The 16,007-nt window shown below is 39.3% G+C and overlaps 1 long non-coding RNA gene across 3 annotated transcripts in view; it reads left to right on the top strand.

Moving 5' to 3' along the window:
* The window catches only part of LOC110121695 (uncharacterized), a 78,496-nt gene extending 64,316 nt beyond the window's left edge, over nucleotides 1-14,180 (top strand). For all 3 annotated transcript variants that reach the window (XR_011481921.1, XR_011481920.1, XR_002309031.2), the window contains 3 exons: nucleotides 33-149; nucleotides 1,317-1,510; nucleotides 13,942-14,180. This is a non-coding gene — a long non-coding RNA (uncharacterized lncRNA). The remainder of the gene's footprint in view (nucleotides 1-32; nucleotides 150-1,316; nucleotides 1,511-13,941) is intronic.
* Nucleotides 14,181-16,007: the final 1,827 nt, after the last annotated feature.

Below are 16,007 nucleotides of genomic sequence, written 5' to 3'. Positions count from 1 at the left end.
TCACTCAGAACTATTTTCAAATTCTCTAACAGTCTTAGGTGTATGACTTGGATATACTACTTAATTACTCTGGTCTCATTTTACTCATCTGGAAGTGGGATAAAGAACTTCAGCCCTCACACTTGAAGGTGAAGATTAAATACATGAAGGTAAGTGTCTGGCATGAAGAGTGCATTCATTCATTTTTGCTTTTTGGTATAGAATGTGAATATATGTCTGGCTTCTGATATTTAAGGATGTACTTATATTCTTAGCATATAAATATACACTATTAAACACATCAGTAAGCACTGTTAAATGTAGCAATAGGCATTATTAAGGAATAAATGAAAACAGTAGTCTCATATAATAAGATGGCCCAAAAGGTGTTAAATTATAGTTTGGGAATGGTAGCCTATGTTAATTCATGATTTGTATTTTTTTTTGTCTTATAAAAATGGAAGAATATAAGTACTAATATTTCTTTATGATGAATGTGGTTCATTGATCTTTATCATGCTGGTGTAGAAATATTTAGGCAAAAACTGTATTTCATGTTTCAGAGTTGAATCTAGCATGTCAGTTAATGCTTACTCAATAAAGGAACCCTTTTAATAAATAACTTTAATGGACACTGTGTTTTAAAATGTAAAGTTATTAGAACATTTGCTGGGTAATCTGTTCTTCATTTGAACAAGTTAAAGTCTATCCCTTGGTGATGAGCACTTTATTTGGTTTGTCTCACATTTTTTTCTACAGAAAAGTCTTACTTGTGGAACTAATGACATGACCGAATTACACAGAGAGTTAAGTGATAAGAAATATTTCTAAAAGACTGCCTTTATGAAACTGCTAATAAGTTGACACCTGTTTTCCATTAATGACTTGAAAAACAAGGGAAGCCTGTGGCATTTTAAACAAAACTGTGAATTACAGTATTTCTGCTCTTTTATGCAGAAGAGATTTCCTTTCGATTGTTACTTATCTATGATTCAAATAGGTGCAGGTCCTTTTTGAAGTGTATGAAATATTGTTAGAGCTATTTGCTGGGCATTCTTTGGACACTAAAAAATGGACTAGTAATGTGAAATTATTTAAGTCAGCGCATAAAGAATATACTATATAAATGGAGAAACTCTTAGCCCTGCTTCTCATTTAAACTAGCAACACTCTTCTTTTTATTACAATAATAGAGATAAAATGTATGGTATTGTCCTATAAGCTATACCACTGTTTCACGTTTGACATTAGAGAAAACGTGGGTTGGACTTTTAATATCAATGACATTTCTGACCATCTACACATGCATTTTCTTACATTCCTGGTTCCAATATAAGTGGTGTGTAAATACAAGAATAGAAGACAATGTCGGGTCTGCAGGAGATAGAATTAGACTTGCCGGATGATGATGGCTGGGGTGGGGATGCAGCCACCGCTCTTGGCAGCGTGGCACACCACTCAGGGATGCTCCGTCATGGGATTCTATCGCTTTCTCAGGCTGACTGGTGGAGGGACTTTTAACTCACAACATGTAAGTACTGCAATGCCTTCTTCTCGTCACGGCTGCTAAAAACACACAGCCTTTTGTCAGGCTACAGAATGTTTTAATTCCCAATGCAAATCTGGGTGACATGTTTGTTACGCTAGCGGATATACCTGACAGATCCTATTTTGAGTTTTCCAAGAAAAAACGCACGGCAGCACATTTGTGGGATATCAATCCTTTTATGTGAGCAAAGCATGCCTGTTAGTAATTGGGGAAACCATTTCAAACCGGAGTTGATTTGATATCAAAATAACTTGCAAGTTGTGTTTGTCTAATTCCTAGGGTAAGATCATTTTAGCAGATCTAGTTGTTCGTTACAAAAACAGTTTTATGGTTTGCATGAAGCAGTAAATAATAGTAAAGACAGATCAAGATAAAGCTTTCATCACGCCTTTGTTAACCTTTAGAAATACATTCATTGAGTTTTTGGGTTACTTACACATAGGCATACAGAATGTGTAAAGAATCATGGGGCATGCATTCAAAGAACCTATAAAAACAGAACAATTACATACACATGTTTCTGAAACCATAAGTCATAGGGGTTCATAAAAGTAAGCTGAAGTGTATTTAATATTCAGTGCAAAAATAGATATTAAGAAAGCTTTCCTTGACATTTAAACTCCATACTTTATTTATAATGAGATACTTTGCCTTTAGCCACCAAAACACAGGTTCAAGCTCCGGTCACTTGCATGTGAGGAAACCTACCTGGAATGAATCTTTGGTCACAGTTTTTAATAATGTTATGGATTTGACTTCGGACTCAGCATCTCCAGATAATAAAGTTCACTAGGCTCAAGAGCAGGTTATAGGTCACTCCACCCTGCGTCCCAAAATTACCCATTTCTGTTTTTAGAATTAAAGGAAAGGAAAATAAAACTTGTGCTGCTTTTGAAATTTTTATTAACTTTGTTTAGGAACCACAAAGATTCTAAAAATGCGTTTCTCAACTACTAAGTGTTGGTATTTGCAGGGTTTCAGCAGCATACCCATACTTTCTTTTCCTTCCCATCCATTACATCTTTGTCCTGCTTTGGTTTCATTCTTAGGTAAGTGTGTTTATTTTGAATTGATCACATTCCATTTGCTATTTATTATCTGAGGCTATACCATATATGTAAATGTAGAAAGAGCTAGAAGTATAAAACTAGGCAGAAATGGATTAGAAATGAATATTTGCCCCTTTGATTTTTTTTTCACAGAAAAACACAAGAAGCATATTTAGAGCATTTGAATCTTCTTTGAATAAATGATTGTATTTGTTCAATTAATGTGATCAAACTCCCTTCCTCAAGAGCAAAATTGTGATAAAATATTCAACTTTCTATTTGCAGTCTTGCCTGTAGCATTTTTTTAAAATAGGAGCTTATCTTGACTCAGTTTGCAGGCCACCTTCAGAATCTATTTTCCTCTTATTACAGGTACAAGAAAGACTAAGTACTTTGCCTTACTGCTATCAGAGAAAATATTCTTAGACTACTCACTTATTGGAAGGGGATTGTGAATTGACTAGGGATGTTCTGATTTGAGTATTTTCACTACCATTTAAGATACTAAGATCTATTGAATTACCCTGTTGAATTATTTGCCATTGTGAAAATTTGGTGAGTCATTGAAGAAACTGCCTTTTGAGTTTTTTTTTTTTTCTTTCTGATTATAAAGTACCTGCTGGAGGGCTCAGGTATATCTAGGTTAATGTGTTTCTATTTCAGTACCCAAAAAAACAAAAGTGAGATCTAAGCAGGGTCATACCCACATCCCCGTTGACGATAATTGCGTAGGAGCAAGTACCTGCCCAAGAGGTGTGGGCTCCAAGGCAGAGAAAGGAGAATGGGGGGTGGGAGGCTTTAAACAAAACTTTTAACTGTAAAAGAAACAAGTCGTCCTCTGGGAAATTACTCAGAGTGCAATACACGCATATTTTTCTAATTAAATAGATTAGTTTATGCCTTTGGCACTTAAAAGAAAGTCCTCGTCAGTTAGACGTGTTTCCCAGGTTAATTCTCTGGAAATTAAACCTGGTCCTGTTTCTTGCCATTTTGTTCCCTTCGTTGCAGTCCCGTTTCTCTTCTCACCCCCAGATCCTTTTCTTCTCTCTTTTTACGATCTGCTCACTTTTCTCCTTCCCTCCATCACATCTTCCACCTATCGAGATGGGACCAGCGCTGACGTCCCCTACCGTTTTGCGCCGCCGCCCCCAGGACAAATCGCCTGTAGCCTGCGTCCCCATAGGACTCATTTTAGCCCATTTCATATGTCCAGCCCTTAACTGCTGGCCTTGAACAACAGCTGTTTACTTAAGTCCATCTCTGTCTGCACTGGGGGTGTCCTGAAAGCCAGCGTTCCATTTGCTTCGCTCTGTCTTCCAACATTGCAGGCTTTTTCAGGTGATGAAAAACTCTTCCTTGAACTCTGTGAAGAATCATCTTACTTCTCCTTTTCACATTCACAGCCTTCCTGCTTTACTCTTGTCTTTTCACCCCTGCCCCCTCACCCCTCGAGTTGCTCCCCGAGATGCCCGCTGAGTGCCCGCTGAGGAGTGGAGAGGCATGTGAGTTTGGAGCGTGTCTGCCGTGCCCGCTGGAGGCGCCAGGGGAGCCCTGGTCCCCAGAACAGAAGGGGGTTAGAGAGCAACCAGAACCGAGATAGGAATTGTGTTGCACTAACGAGCAATCACTGAGAAATCACTTTGAGACTTTGACAATAATTTCCCAGTGGTTGGTTGTCTAGAAAAGGAAGGGGAAAAGGAGAGAAAGAAATAGTGTTTTATACTGAATACCAAATAATTCCATATGACAATGCAAATCAGGTTTGAATGCCAGGAGCTAGAAATTAAAGCCCACTCAGCCATTAGGTTGTCTGTCTTGATCAGGAAGGCGTGGAGAGGTGTTCCCTTGGAAAAGCAAAGAAGAAAATGTAGAAAAGAAATGTGAAGGTGAGAGGCTTAAAATAAAAACATTTTGCAGTTGGTTCCAAATGAAAGCAAGTTGGTAACACAGTGCTAATGTATCACTAAAATGGGAGAAAGTAAACAAAATGTTAGATCAGGTCCTGCTTTTAATACTAAGGAAGTCATCTTATGAAAAGATTAAAGGAAAGAGGCATTATGGTCCTAAATAGAATGGCTTTATGAAATGGATCACTTAGAAGTGTGGTTTGTGGCTTCATTTTGTATGACACGTTGGCACACACACATAAAGCAAATCGCTCTGAGTATTATAACATGCAATTCCAAGGTCTCCTGCTCTTGGTTTGTGTTTTACATAAGTGGTTTCTATGTTTGTGCCCTTACTGATGGGAATTCATTTATAACCTGCTGCCGTGGACTCTGACTGTCCTTTTTGATGAACTGCTTTTCACTTCATAAAATTTTTTTGAGGTTTCTGTATCATGAAATGTTTCTCCAAATGCTGCATAGCATAACAGAAAATTGCATCAAGATGAAAGCTGGAGTCAAGGTTAGATAAAGGAAACAAAACCTTTCTATTTCTTCCTCCTATATTTCTTTTTTTAAAAATTAATTTATTTATTTTACCTTACAATATTGTATTGATTTTGCCTAGATGATAATGTGCATTGGTTAATTTTGTAATCCTGTGAAATCTGGGGTCAAGGAAAAATTTACTGAGAAAAGTAATTGGAAGTTTTCAACTTCTAGAAAGATAATACAGTTTAGTAAGAGATATACATGGCTTCCCAGGTGGCGCTAGTCGCAAAGAACCTGTCTCCCAGTGCAGGAGACATAAGAGATGAGGATTTTATCCCTGGGTGGGGAAGTTCCCTTGGAGGACGGCTTGGCAACCCATTCCAGTGTTCTTGCCTGGGAAATCCCGTGGACAGAGGAGTCTGGCGGGCTACAGTCCTTGGGATTGCAAAGAGTCAGACACGACTCAAAGCAGCTTAGCACAGCACAGCACAAGAGATACGCATTGTCTAGAAGTTGAAAGTGTGGCCAGATGTTGAGGCCAAGGTCAGGGAATCCAGTCTGATTTTATTGACTGGCCATTTTTAAGGAACAAAATGACTCACATCCCAAGACTTACCACCGGAGCTGTGAGAGCTGCTTGGAGAAAAAGAATCAGCTTTCCTCTCCTCCCCATTGGACATCAAGGGCAGAAGATCCCAGCTTTTGCAAATGACCCCAACATTTGTTCTCCACAGCTGATTTTTTAAAAAATATTTATTTAATTAGCTACTCATTTATTTATGGCTGCATTGGGTCTTACAGTTGTGGCATGCATGATCCTTCGTTGAGCTATGCGGGCCTCTCTCTCCGAGGGCTCCAGGCTCAGTAGTTGTGGCTCAGAGGCTTAGCTGCCCCACGGCATGTGGGCTCTCAGTTCCCCAACCAGGGATCCAGCCCAAGTCCCCTGCACCGGAAGGTGGATTCTTAACCGTTGGACCACCGAGGAAGCCCCCACTGTGGCTGATTTTATTTCTTCCTCTGCTTCAAGCTCATCTCTGAGCCACCTTGCTGGCCCTGTTCCTGCCGCTCAGTAAATCCAAGGGACTCAGCTAAAGTCAAAGAAGCTTTACCGTTATGGTAGACACTTTATTTTTAATAGACCAACAAGGCAATATAACATCTTTACAGAGGTACAGAGGGATTCACTTTACGTAAGCCCCGTAAATAAGTCATTCCCTACCAGCGCTGCAGCAAATGTCTGTGCCCATCAGGTGAGAGGGCCTGGTTCAAGCTCCACTTCTTCCCTGAAACCTTCCCTGTTTCAGGAAGATGCTTGTGGAACGTCTCCTTATACTGAAAGTCCATTGTAATGCATTTGTTTTCTGTAGCACACGATTAATTAGAAATAGCCATGCATTCTTCATGCCAAAGTTTGACTAGCAGTGCTAAGGCAAATCTTATACTTGCTTGGTAGCAGAGGAGAGTCTGGACATGTGTGTGTAAAACCAAGACACTTTTCTTAAGTGTGCAGGCGTTTATTGAATACCTGTTCTATAGGACACCATAAAGGCAAAAGTGGATAAACAGTTTCTAGTTTAGTAGAGAGAACAAATTTATAAACAAAAAAATTACCTTCTGCTCCAGGTAATATACAGAGAAATTCACCCAGTGCTGGGGTGGCCCAGAAACAAGTCTGATGATTTCTATTCTGGACTCAAGAAATGGGATCAGTAAATCTCTCTGGATATTCTTATTTCTAGGTTAGGTTCAAAGAATGACAAGGATTGTTGTTTTTTAAGCGGACAAGTGAAGGAAAAGGATTCAACGCAGAGCGGTGGAAGTGTGAAAGAGCATATATTTGTGCTTAGAACCTAAATAGACTTCCGAATTCCTGTGATATAATTATAGAGAATAAGACTCATGCGAGGAGAAGAATAACCTAGGAGATAAAGCTGAACAAATAAGCTAGAGATGTGGCCATGACAGGTTTTGCATGTAGCACCTGGAAACAGCAGATAGGGATTAGTAAAGTCACCATGAGAGTAACAGGTGGGCGGATATCTGACGGGGAGGAAGGGTGTGTGGGGAAAAGAACCTTAGAAGTCCTAAAACCAAGGTCAACTGGTGCCCAGGCAGATGTCTTGCCAGGACTCAGTAGCTCCTGGAAGCACTGTGCTTCCACAGCTCAGAACAGGGACTGATACACAGAGTGAGGATCCCCAGTCGTCAGGGAAAGGAGAAATGGTGTGCAGTAAGCTATGTTGATGAAGCCAGGGAAGTGTGTAATAGAGCTTAGAATGTCATGAAACATCAAATAAGAAGCCATCATTTTTGGTGCTTAAAGACGTGTTAGTTTATAAACGTATGAATCCTCTTATTCTCTCATCAGGCCAGCTATTTTAGGTGTTACTGTATCTAGGCTTTTTTTTTTTTTTTAATATTTGTGTTAGGCTAGTTTTACCTGTGAGAATTTAAGTTCCTCATTGGCAGTTAGCTGACTTCATGTTCCCCTACATGTCTCAAGCCAGTGTGGTGAGTTTTTGAGAAAACTTTTATGGTTGTTTTTAGACCGTGATCCAGCACTTCTGTCCTGCTGTCTGGTTCTTTGCTGACTCATTTACGGGACATCACAGGCCAGTTATTGAAACCTTCTGTGGTTTAGTCTACAAGGAATAAATCCATTAACTGTCCCTTACCCTGCAGAATAATTTGTTCCTTGGAAGCGAACTGGGAGAAGATGACATGAGGAAAGAGAAAAATATCAATTTAGCATCCAGAGAATCTTCGGTTTCAGTGCCAGACACCAATCACTATGGGGGTGGCCTCAGTTCAGATGCAATTTCCATGAACCTTGTTTCCCTTTGTGAAAGTGAACGAGAGACATAAAGACTCTGCAGAAGACATTAAACAGCAGAAACTATTCCTATAAAACACACAGCATTCTGTTTATCACAAAGTGGGCACTCAATAAGTTGTAGCCATTAGTATATGTAAAGTCACACTTAAAACACTGTGTCTTTAATCACATCTAAAACGTATATGACATGATTTGAGGAAAGATGACCATTGGAACTAGTTCACTATGGATGAATCTAGAATTACCTTATTATTTTCCTTTCACTACTGAAATCTGATCCTGGTGGCACTTCACCTTGCGTCTGTCAACTACCCCTCACAATATTCTGAAATAAGATAGGATACATTTTAATGTCGTTTTTTGAAAGTTTTAGATGTTTGAATATGACAAGCTTGATGTAAAGTAGAATGAATGAAAGAGAACCAGCAGACCAGAAATTTAAAATATGAGGATGGAATCCAACGCAGTAGATTTCTTAGAACACAGAGGAGCTGACAGGCTGAAGGTCTGCAAAGGAAAGTATTGACTGTATAATCAATTCCCAGAGTACAGTCTGCAGCAGCAAACTTATTCTAAACACATTTCTCACCTTATTTTTATATTATTCTTATTACAAATTCAATCTCACACTCACCATCATTCTCTTTTGTTCTAATCCCCATTTTCCTGTAGGAACCCAGGGCACTGTTTGTGAGCAAGATTTGTCACTTTTTCTCCCCTGATCTCTTCCACATAAGTGCATTTTTATGTCTGCATTTCCAGAAAAAGGTTTTTTTTTTTGACATTGATGATTAAGAAATGGCAATATGACACCCGGGCTTCTTTTTCCTGGTCAGAAAGAGCAAAGTACATATTAGTAGTGACTGCCTGTTTTAAATCTCCCTTTTCTTTGTCTGTCGAGTTGTCTGTAATCATCAGAGTGGAAAATAACTTTGAAAGCTCAAGCTCAGGGAGGTTAAAAAAAAAAAAAAGGAGCTTTAGTGCCTCAATATGGCAAAACCGACCGGCAGTCAGAAAAGCAGAAGAGCTGCTTTTCTGGAAATGTCAGTTTTACCCAGTGCCCACCCCGTTCTACAAAATGCATAACCACATCGTGTACATCCCAAATGGGTCTGCTTGGAGCGCAGGCTTTCCTGTAGATTTTCTCACACAGTGGCCATGGAGAGGGAGCTTGGTCATTACAAAAGAGGAAAAGGAAAGAAAGAGAAAGGAAGGAGAAGTTTACTCCAACCCCCAAAATCTGAAAGACAAGCTAGCTTCTGTCTGGCCTAGGCTGGACTCAGTTTCATTCAAGACCCCGATCTGTTGGCCTCAGCAAATTCATTTTGTAGATTTTAATGCCTGAAAAATGGTGCTTTGGGTTTGCCTTGGTTTGCGTCTCTTCATTTTCCCTTCAACGGTGTGCGTTTTGCCCTCTGTGCCAGCACTGAAAATTCCATAGCATTCTTTTCAGGCTTTGAGATCTCTTTTTTTAGTGTTGAGCTTCCTCTTTTCCAGGTTCTTTTCTATTACATTTGCGTGGCGGTTTCCGTTGTTTTTCTTCTTCTTTCTTTTCTCCTGCTGCTGCATTTGTAGACAACTGTCTCGTTGTCTCTAAGATGTGATGTATTATGCATGTCCTTCCTAGTGGGTTGGGGTGGGGAGAGCCACGAAGAGCTGGTGAGCTCTGACAGGTCATATGCTCCGAGGAACGCCCACTGATGACAATGCTGATGGGCCACAATGGATGGTCTGGAGGAGGCGGGTGGAGGTGGGATTCAGGATAGAACATCCTTTTTTTTTCACCCAGGAGGCTGAATGAAGAGCAATCTTTCTGTTTGTTACAGTGATGGGTAATTTGGAGCACTTCCCTTTGCATGAAGAAATTTGCTATTCTAATCAAAATCTCGTCCCTTTCTACAAACCATTATAAGATACTTATGAAAATAGGCAGATTCAGATTTCCTGTTTGAATTTTTGTCAGCTTTCACTTTTATGCTCATTTGCAGAATCACATAACTATGAAAGGCCAATTAGCTCTAAGTCCCCAGAAAGTGACAGAATAAATTGCTTTCTTCTTAGCAAACCAAGAATAATATTGTGGGTGCAGTGCAAATGTGTCCACCCAGAGATTTCCATTCATTTTATCAATCTAATAGAGAGTTTCTGGCCTGTCTTCTGGGACTCATACTTTGACTGTGACTCACGCCGTGACTCCAGAATTCCTGTTGGAGCTTTATGTAACATGTCTCTACTTCTTGCTAAGATAGAGGACGAATCCATAAATTTGAGCTGTGCATTGGTCAAGATAGGTGGTGAGCAGATCACTCACTTTAGTCAACACTTATTTGTTACATAAAATAGTTCATAGAATTCTCTTTAACAGGATGACATCATCAACTTAATATTCCATAATGGAGCATAGTGAGCATGTGATTAGTTTTTCCCACAGAGGGTCACTGGGATAATGTCACTGTTAATTGTAATAGCTATGCAAAGATGACATAGATGCAATGTTTAAAATCAAGCCATCTCAAAAGAGAAGCAGCTGATGATGGCTTTTCTGAGATAATGCTCCTTCTAGACACATTTATGTGAAAGTTGCCTCTTTTTTTCCAAATTTCTCTCTGTGGCTGCAGTTCCATTTCTTGAACACTTTTCTCCTAAGTGGCCCTAAATACTTTCACTATGCTTGGGAAGTTCAGGGTACCCCGATGGAGAGAAACAGTTTGTTGTTGTTGTTTTTTCAAACTATAAGGGGACCGCTAGGAATGGGCTGTAGCCCTGAAAGGAGGTCACACTTAGTCACTAACACAGAACTAGGAGCCGTAGTAAGTTTGATCACTGGAGAAACAAGGCATCTCTCTTGTTTCACACTCCAAGGATTTTCACTGAAAGAACATTTGCTGCTTATTCATCATTGCCAGAAATATTATTCTTGGTGCCTTAGAAAAGAGGGCAGAATATAAAAAGACTTGACTTAGAACTAGTATGGAATTACTTTGTTTTCTTGAGTCCATTAGCTCTTCCCGAAAAGCAGTAAATTGCTAATCATTTCTTGCATACCTGTGCCCCTCCACTGGTGTAAATGAGTTATATTCAATCAGAGAAGTTATAATGAGTAACATTTATGCATAATAACTGGGTACTTAGGCTGTAACCCAATTTTTGTTGTTCAGTTGTTCAGGAGGATAGATGCAGGCTACTTGAGGAGTTTTGTTCTGGATTCCTATGGCATTACATAAAACATTTATATTAATACCCAATGAGTTCGACATGATTAGTGTCATTACAATGAATTCCAAAGGGATTAATGGGGATTTGCCACTTGTAGGAAGCTGTTGCCTGGCAGAAACCGCCATTGTACAATTCCAGGGTGGCCACGTTTTTGTCAGAACTTTTGGATTACAGGTCTTCAATAAAAACATCTGTAAACTGTTATAAGATTTACATTCTTCCCCCTCTTAGAGATGACATTGCTAACTCTACTGCACTACTGGGGCTCATTTCATCTAGCAGTCATTTCTGCAAGCACTTCATAAAAAACAATTATTGAATTAATTGTGATGTTTCCAGTCCAGTATTCATTTATGATATCCTCTCCACCTGTAAACTCCTCTCCCAGTTGCCTTGTAGAAGTAAAACAGGATAATTTCACAGCCTATAAAATATGTGGGGTTTTTGTTTATATAAAATCTATAACAAGAACTCTACTGGTAGAGAACATACAGTTCTAGTGTCATTTTGTCCTGCTTAAGGGGAATAAAGCCTTGTCAACTTACCAGGAGATAAGTTCATTCAATCCGTGTCTCCCTTTCAGCTGTCCTTCCTTGAAAGGACTCCTTCACATACCTTCCTACAGAAATTCAAAAATTCACTGAATGTTTTCTTTCTTGAGTTATTTTTAACTACATCAGAAAAGAAAAAAAGAATACTCTGAAGCTTGAACATATTTCTAAAAAGGAGAAATGTGTTTAATCTTCCCAAATTCTCACACTTTTTTTTTTTTTTGACTGGAGGTTCTATGTTGTATTTTGACTTGGTTTGTTTCTGTTATTTCCTCAAACTCCACAAGGTTGAGCTGGGCACCTTTACTTCTAAAGTTTATATTTAAGCCATTTCTTAAGATGTGCGGTATCTAGGATGAAAGAAAAGAGCCGTGAAGACAGAGCAGTCTGGCAAAGAATAGTTTTGGAACTGACATGCCAGGCACTAGAACACAGTGAGTTGAGGGGTATACAAAGAAGAATCTTCATTTGATTTCTATGCAGTTGGGAGCCTTGAGCTACTAAAGCATAGCATCAAGTAGCTCAGTATTTTCATGTCTGAGTTTTTTTCTTCTGCCTACAGACCCACAGGACAATCACACATCAATTTTGGAGCTACAATACAGATACCACTTATCTGACAGCTGAAGGTGTAGATTAAGCATCCATTTACCCTAAAGGCATGTGGCAGTTTTTTAGATAGTGTGGGTCAAATCTAAGCAACTTGTAGAGGCTGTGCGTGCGTGTGTGCTAAGTCGCTTCAGTCGTGTCCCACTCTTTGCGATCCTATGGACTGGAGCCCACTAAGCTCCTCTGTCCATGGGATTCTGTATCTGAAGCTAAACAATACATGAATATAGAGATCTGATGGGGGAAGGTGTGTGCTAAAAATCTGAGAGCTAGAGGACTCACATGAGAGGTTGCACCTGAATAGAATTGCATTTGTATTTCAAAAATGCAGTGGGGAATACTTTAAGCAACTTTTTGAAAAAAATCAGTTCATTGGTAGCTCAGTGGTAAAGAATCCACCCACCAATGCAGGAGACGTGGGTTTGATCCCTGGGTCAGGAAGAGGCCCTGGATAGAAAGTGGCAAACTCCTCCGGCAGTCTTGCCTGGAACAGAAGACAGAGAAGCCTGGTAGCCTCCAATCCACGGGGCCGCAAAAGACAGGACTCAGTGACTAAGCAACTGCAACAATAAACATTTGGAAAATGAATGCCCTTTTGAGCTGCATCCTTCAGGAAATGGGACCCATTACAATAAAGGGACAGAGGTCTTATGCATCTTGGCCAACAACACATTGATTCTAGATGCAATCCACAGCCACGGTTTTCCTACCTTGCAGAGGGATTCAAGGAGGTAGATGGTGGACCTTTCACGTGTTCCTAATGATGTGTAATTAAAAACTACTACACGAGGAAGTTGCAAGGTGATAGAACAGTTCTGTATCTTCATTGTGGTCGTGATTATGTGACACTCTACACATTCTAACACACATAGAATTGTACATCAAAAGGAATCAGTTTTACTCTATGGAAATTAAAAGTAGTAATAGAAAGAATTATAGTTAAATTTCAGTTCAAAATAGTTCTGTTGCATGTCAGAGAAGAATAAGAAGAGGGATTCGATTGACAGATTAACACATTAAAGTAAAAGCTAAAAGAAAAACTGATGTAATAAGACATAGTACAAACAACAATTATATTTTCAAAAAAGACATTAAAAATTACCAAAAATTGGATGTGTGAAGTGATCTGTAAGGCTGTCCCACCAGCCTATGATGCAAGCTGACTCCCCTGCCAGGCATTTGTATCTCTTATAATATGCTCTTAACCCAACTTTCAGGCTGAATCTCCCTCTGCAGCCTCAACAGTACAGAAATCTAAAATTTATAAGCACTATTTTTCATAACATATTTGGTGACCAAAGTTGATCTGAAGGTCAGATCTGACATGGGGCTATTTATGTCCTTTATGTATATCACTTTGTGCAAATATTTGCACGTTAGATGTAGAAATACTACTGTATTTGGTTACTAGTTGCTTCCCAGGGGCTACAGGTGTGTTTTATATAGAGTATGTGAACTGCATCCTTTTTTTAAAATCTGAAAATTTCTGAATTGCAAAAATACATCTGACCCAAGGGTTTTCAGTTAAGGATTAGAGACTGTTCCAAAGACTGCTTCTCAACAAAACACGTGGTCCCTCCTACCATTCAGACATGTTTTGAGTATTTACGGCTTTACTGTCTTTGCTGATATTACTCCCTGAATCTGGTTGTACAGTTCTGTCAATTCAGCCATGTGAGAACCAAGTTTAAATGCCACTCACTCCCTCCAAGATCATTCCAGCTGGGCTTTCCCACTTCTTTCTTTCTAATTCTAATCCTTTTTTATCTCCTAGATTATAATTTTCCAGAAAGCACAGACTACTCTGATGAGCAGGAAACTCTGCTCATTGCAGCAACTCTGGCTATCATTGCAGCAAGTTTTGTTCAAAGGATGCAGATTCATGACTTGTGCTGGGATCAGAAAACCTCCGGAGCAAAGATTACAGTCATGGCCACCTGGGCAAGGATAATAGCGGCCAAACCTCCTGGTTCCAAGTTAGAAATAAAATGCGTTGAAGTTGAGGACTTACAATGGGGCTTGCAGGAATAAGTTGTTGTACACATGATAAAAGCATGGCAAAGGCACCTATAATAAGATTAGCTACCATGCGCTAACCACTGATTAAGTACCAGGGCTTCTGCAGATACTTTAGAGTCATAACTTCATTTAATCCTCAAATTTTTAAGTAGTTGTTAATATCTCCATTTTACAGGTGAGGAACTAAGGCTTAGAGAGGGTAAGCCCTTGACCAGTATCACAGTTTGTTAGAAGAAAAGTCAAGATTTGTTTTCAATCCTTCTAATACCTGGGGCTTGCTCCTGACTTAGTGTCTTCCACTGGGACGAACAGAGATGGATGTGGGAAATTACACTCTGATAAGATAAATGCTGGAGCTGAGGACTTGGGGTAGCATTCATTACATTTTTGTACAGTGGCTAACTCCAATTTTGTATTTAGCACTCTGGTTTTTCCTAATAAACTCTGAAGCTTTATATCCCCCTATACCTAAGAGTTCCCCTGTCCATTAAGATAGGGATTATACCCTTAGTTAAGGCAACAAACACCCCTAAGGCTGCTCTCTGTATGACCCCACTGAAGATAAATGAGAAGAGAGATTAAGCCCCATATGGGTGATCCAGTGGAGACAGATACTTTTATGTTCTGAAATTTTTCTATGGGATTTCTTCAGGCCATTACTTCTTTTGGGGTCCTTCAAGCTGACAGGGACCATTATTATATTCATTCTTGTCCCCAGTATAAATAATACAGTGTCTTGAATACAATGGGAAATAATTGTTTACAGAATGAATTCCTGCTAGCTGAGATGGGCAAAACTGGACTGCTTGATAAGAACATATTGCTGCTGACACCTGCTACATAATGAGAGACGGTTTCCTCATATTCTTAAGTTTTGGAGACTTCAGAATAAAGTTTAGCTATTAAGAAACATTTGAAAAAGAATGAATACATTTAATATCATTTAATGTATATATTTTCAGTTGGACAGAATGTTGGAAACCACGTTAATTTCCCCCAGCGTTATTTTATGGTTTCTGTAGACCTGAGGATTTTTGATGTATTGGATCCAATGGGAGAACATCCCTGTTGTGTTCACGAAAAGCTGACGTTCCATACTTTGCTTCGTTCAGCCTTTCATTCTGGATCCTGTCTGTGCAATCAGCAACTTTCACTCCAGCAAAGGAGATTGTAGATGAATTAATGAGAACGGACTTAGCATAGGTTATCCTCAACAATTTATAGCAAGTAAATTAAAATCACCTGTTGGTCCAGTGCATTAGTGTTGCTGGCTCTTTGCTCAAACCCTTTAGGATTAGTTAAAGCTCAGAGGGATAAATAGGCATAAATAAAAATGCATTTTTCCATCTCTCATTTCACAAAGTTGTAGAAACAGTTGAGAATTTTTTTCCTTCCCTATTACATTTGATTTTTACTGTTCTTGAGAAAGAAGAAAAAGTAAAACATAAAAAGGTATGACACTCCTATTGCTTTTGCTCTCTTATGTGTAGACATATTCAAACATAGGGTATTCTACTATTAATCTGTAAAAATGGACAATGGACGTGTTTTATATTGTAACAATATATCTTCACCCAATGTTTAGGGGATTGACATTGAATATCAACTGACTTCTATTCTAGGGGCCAGCTGTAGAAACTTCCTGGGTTCCTAACTTGATTTATTTACCAAATAAATGAGTGAAGATAATTTAGTCTTCTCCAAGAATAGCTTGAGGCAACTGATTCTCCCAACCTGTCTTTGAAGCATTGGGGGTTACACGAAGGACACTCAGTGCTGCCTGGAGTCCTCCAGTCTCTGGGCGGAGATATGGAACCTCAG

This window comes from Odocoileus virginianus, chromosome 19 (genome assembly GCF_023699985.2).
Source record: "Odocoileus virginianus isolate 20LAN1187 ecotype Illinois chromosome 19, Ovbor_1.2, whole genome shotgun sequence".
NCBI classification, from domain to species: Eukaryota; Metazoa; Chordata; class Mammalia; order Artiodactyla; family Cervidae; genus Odocoileus; species Odocoileus virginianus.
Note: the sequence above shows the minus strand (reverse complement) of the source record. Positions and strands in the feature narration are given on the sequence as shown.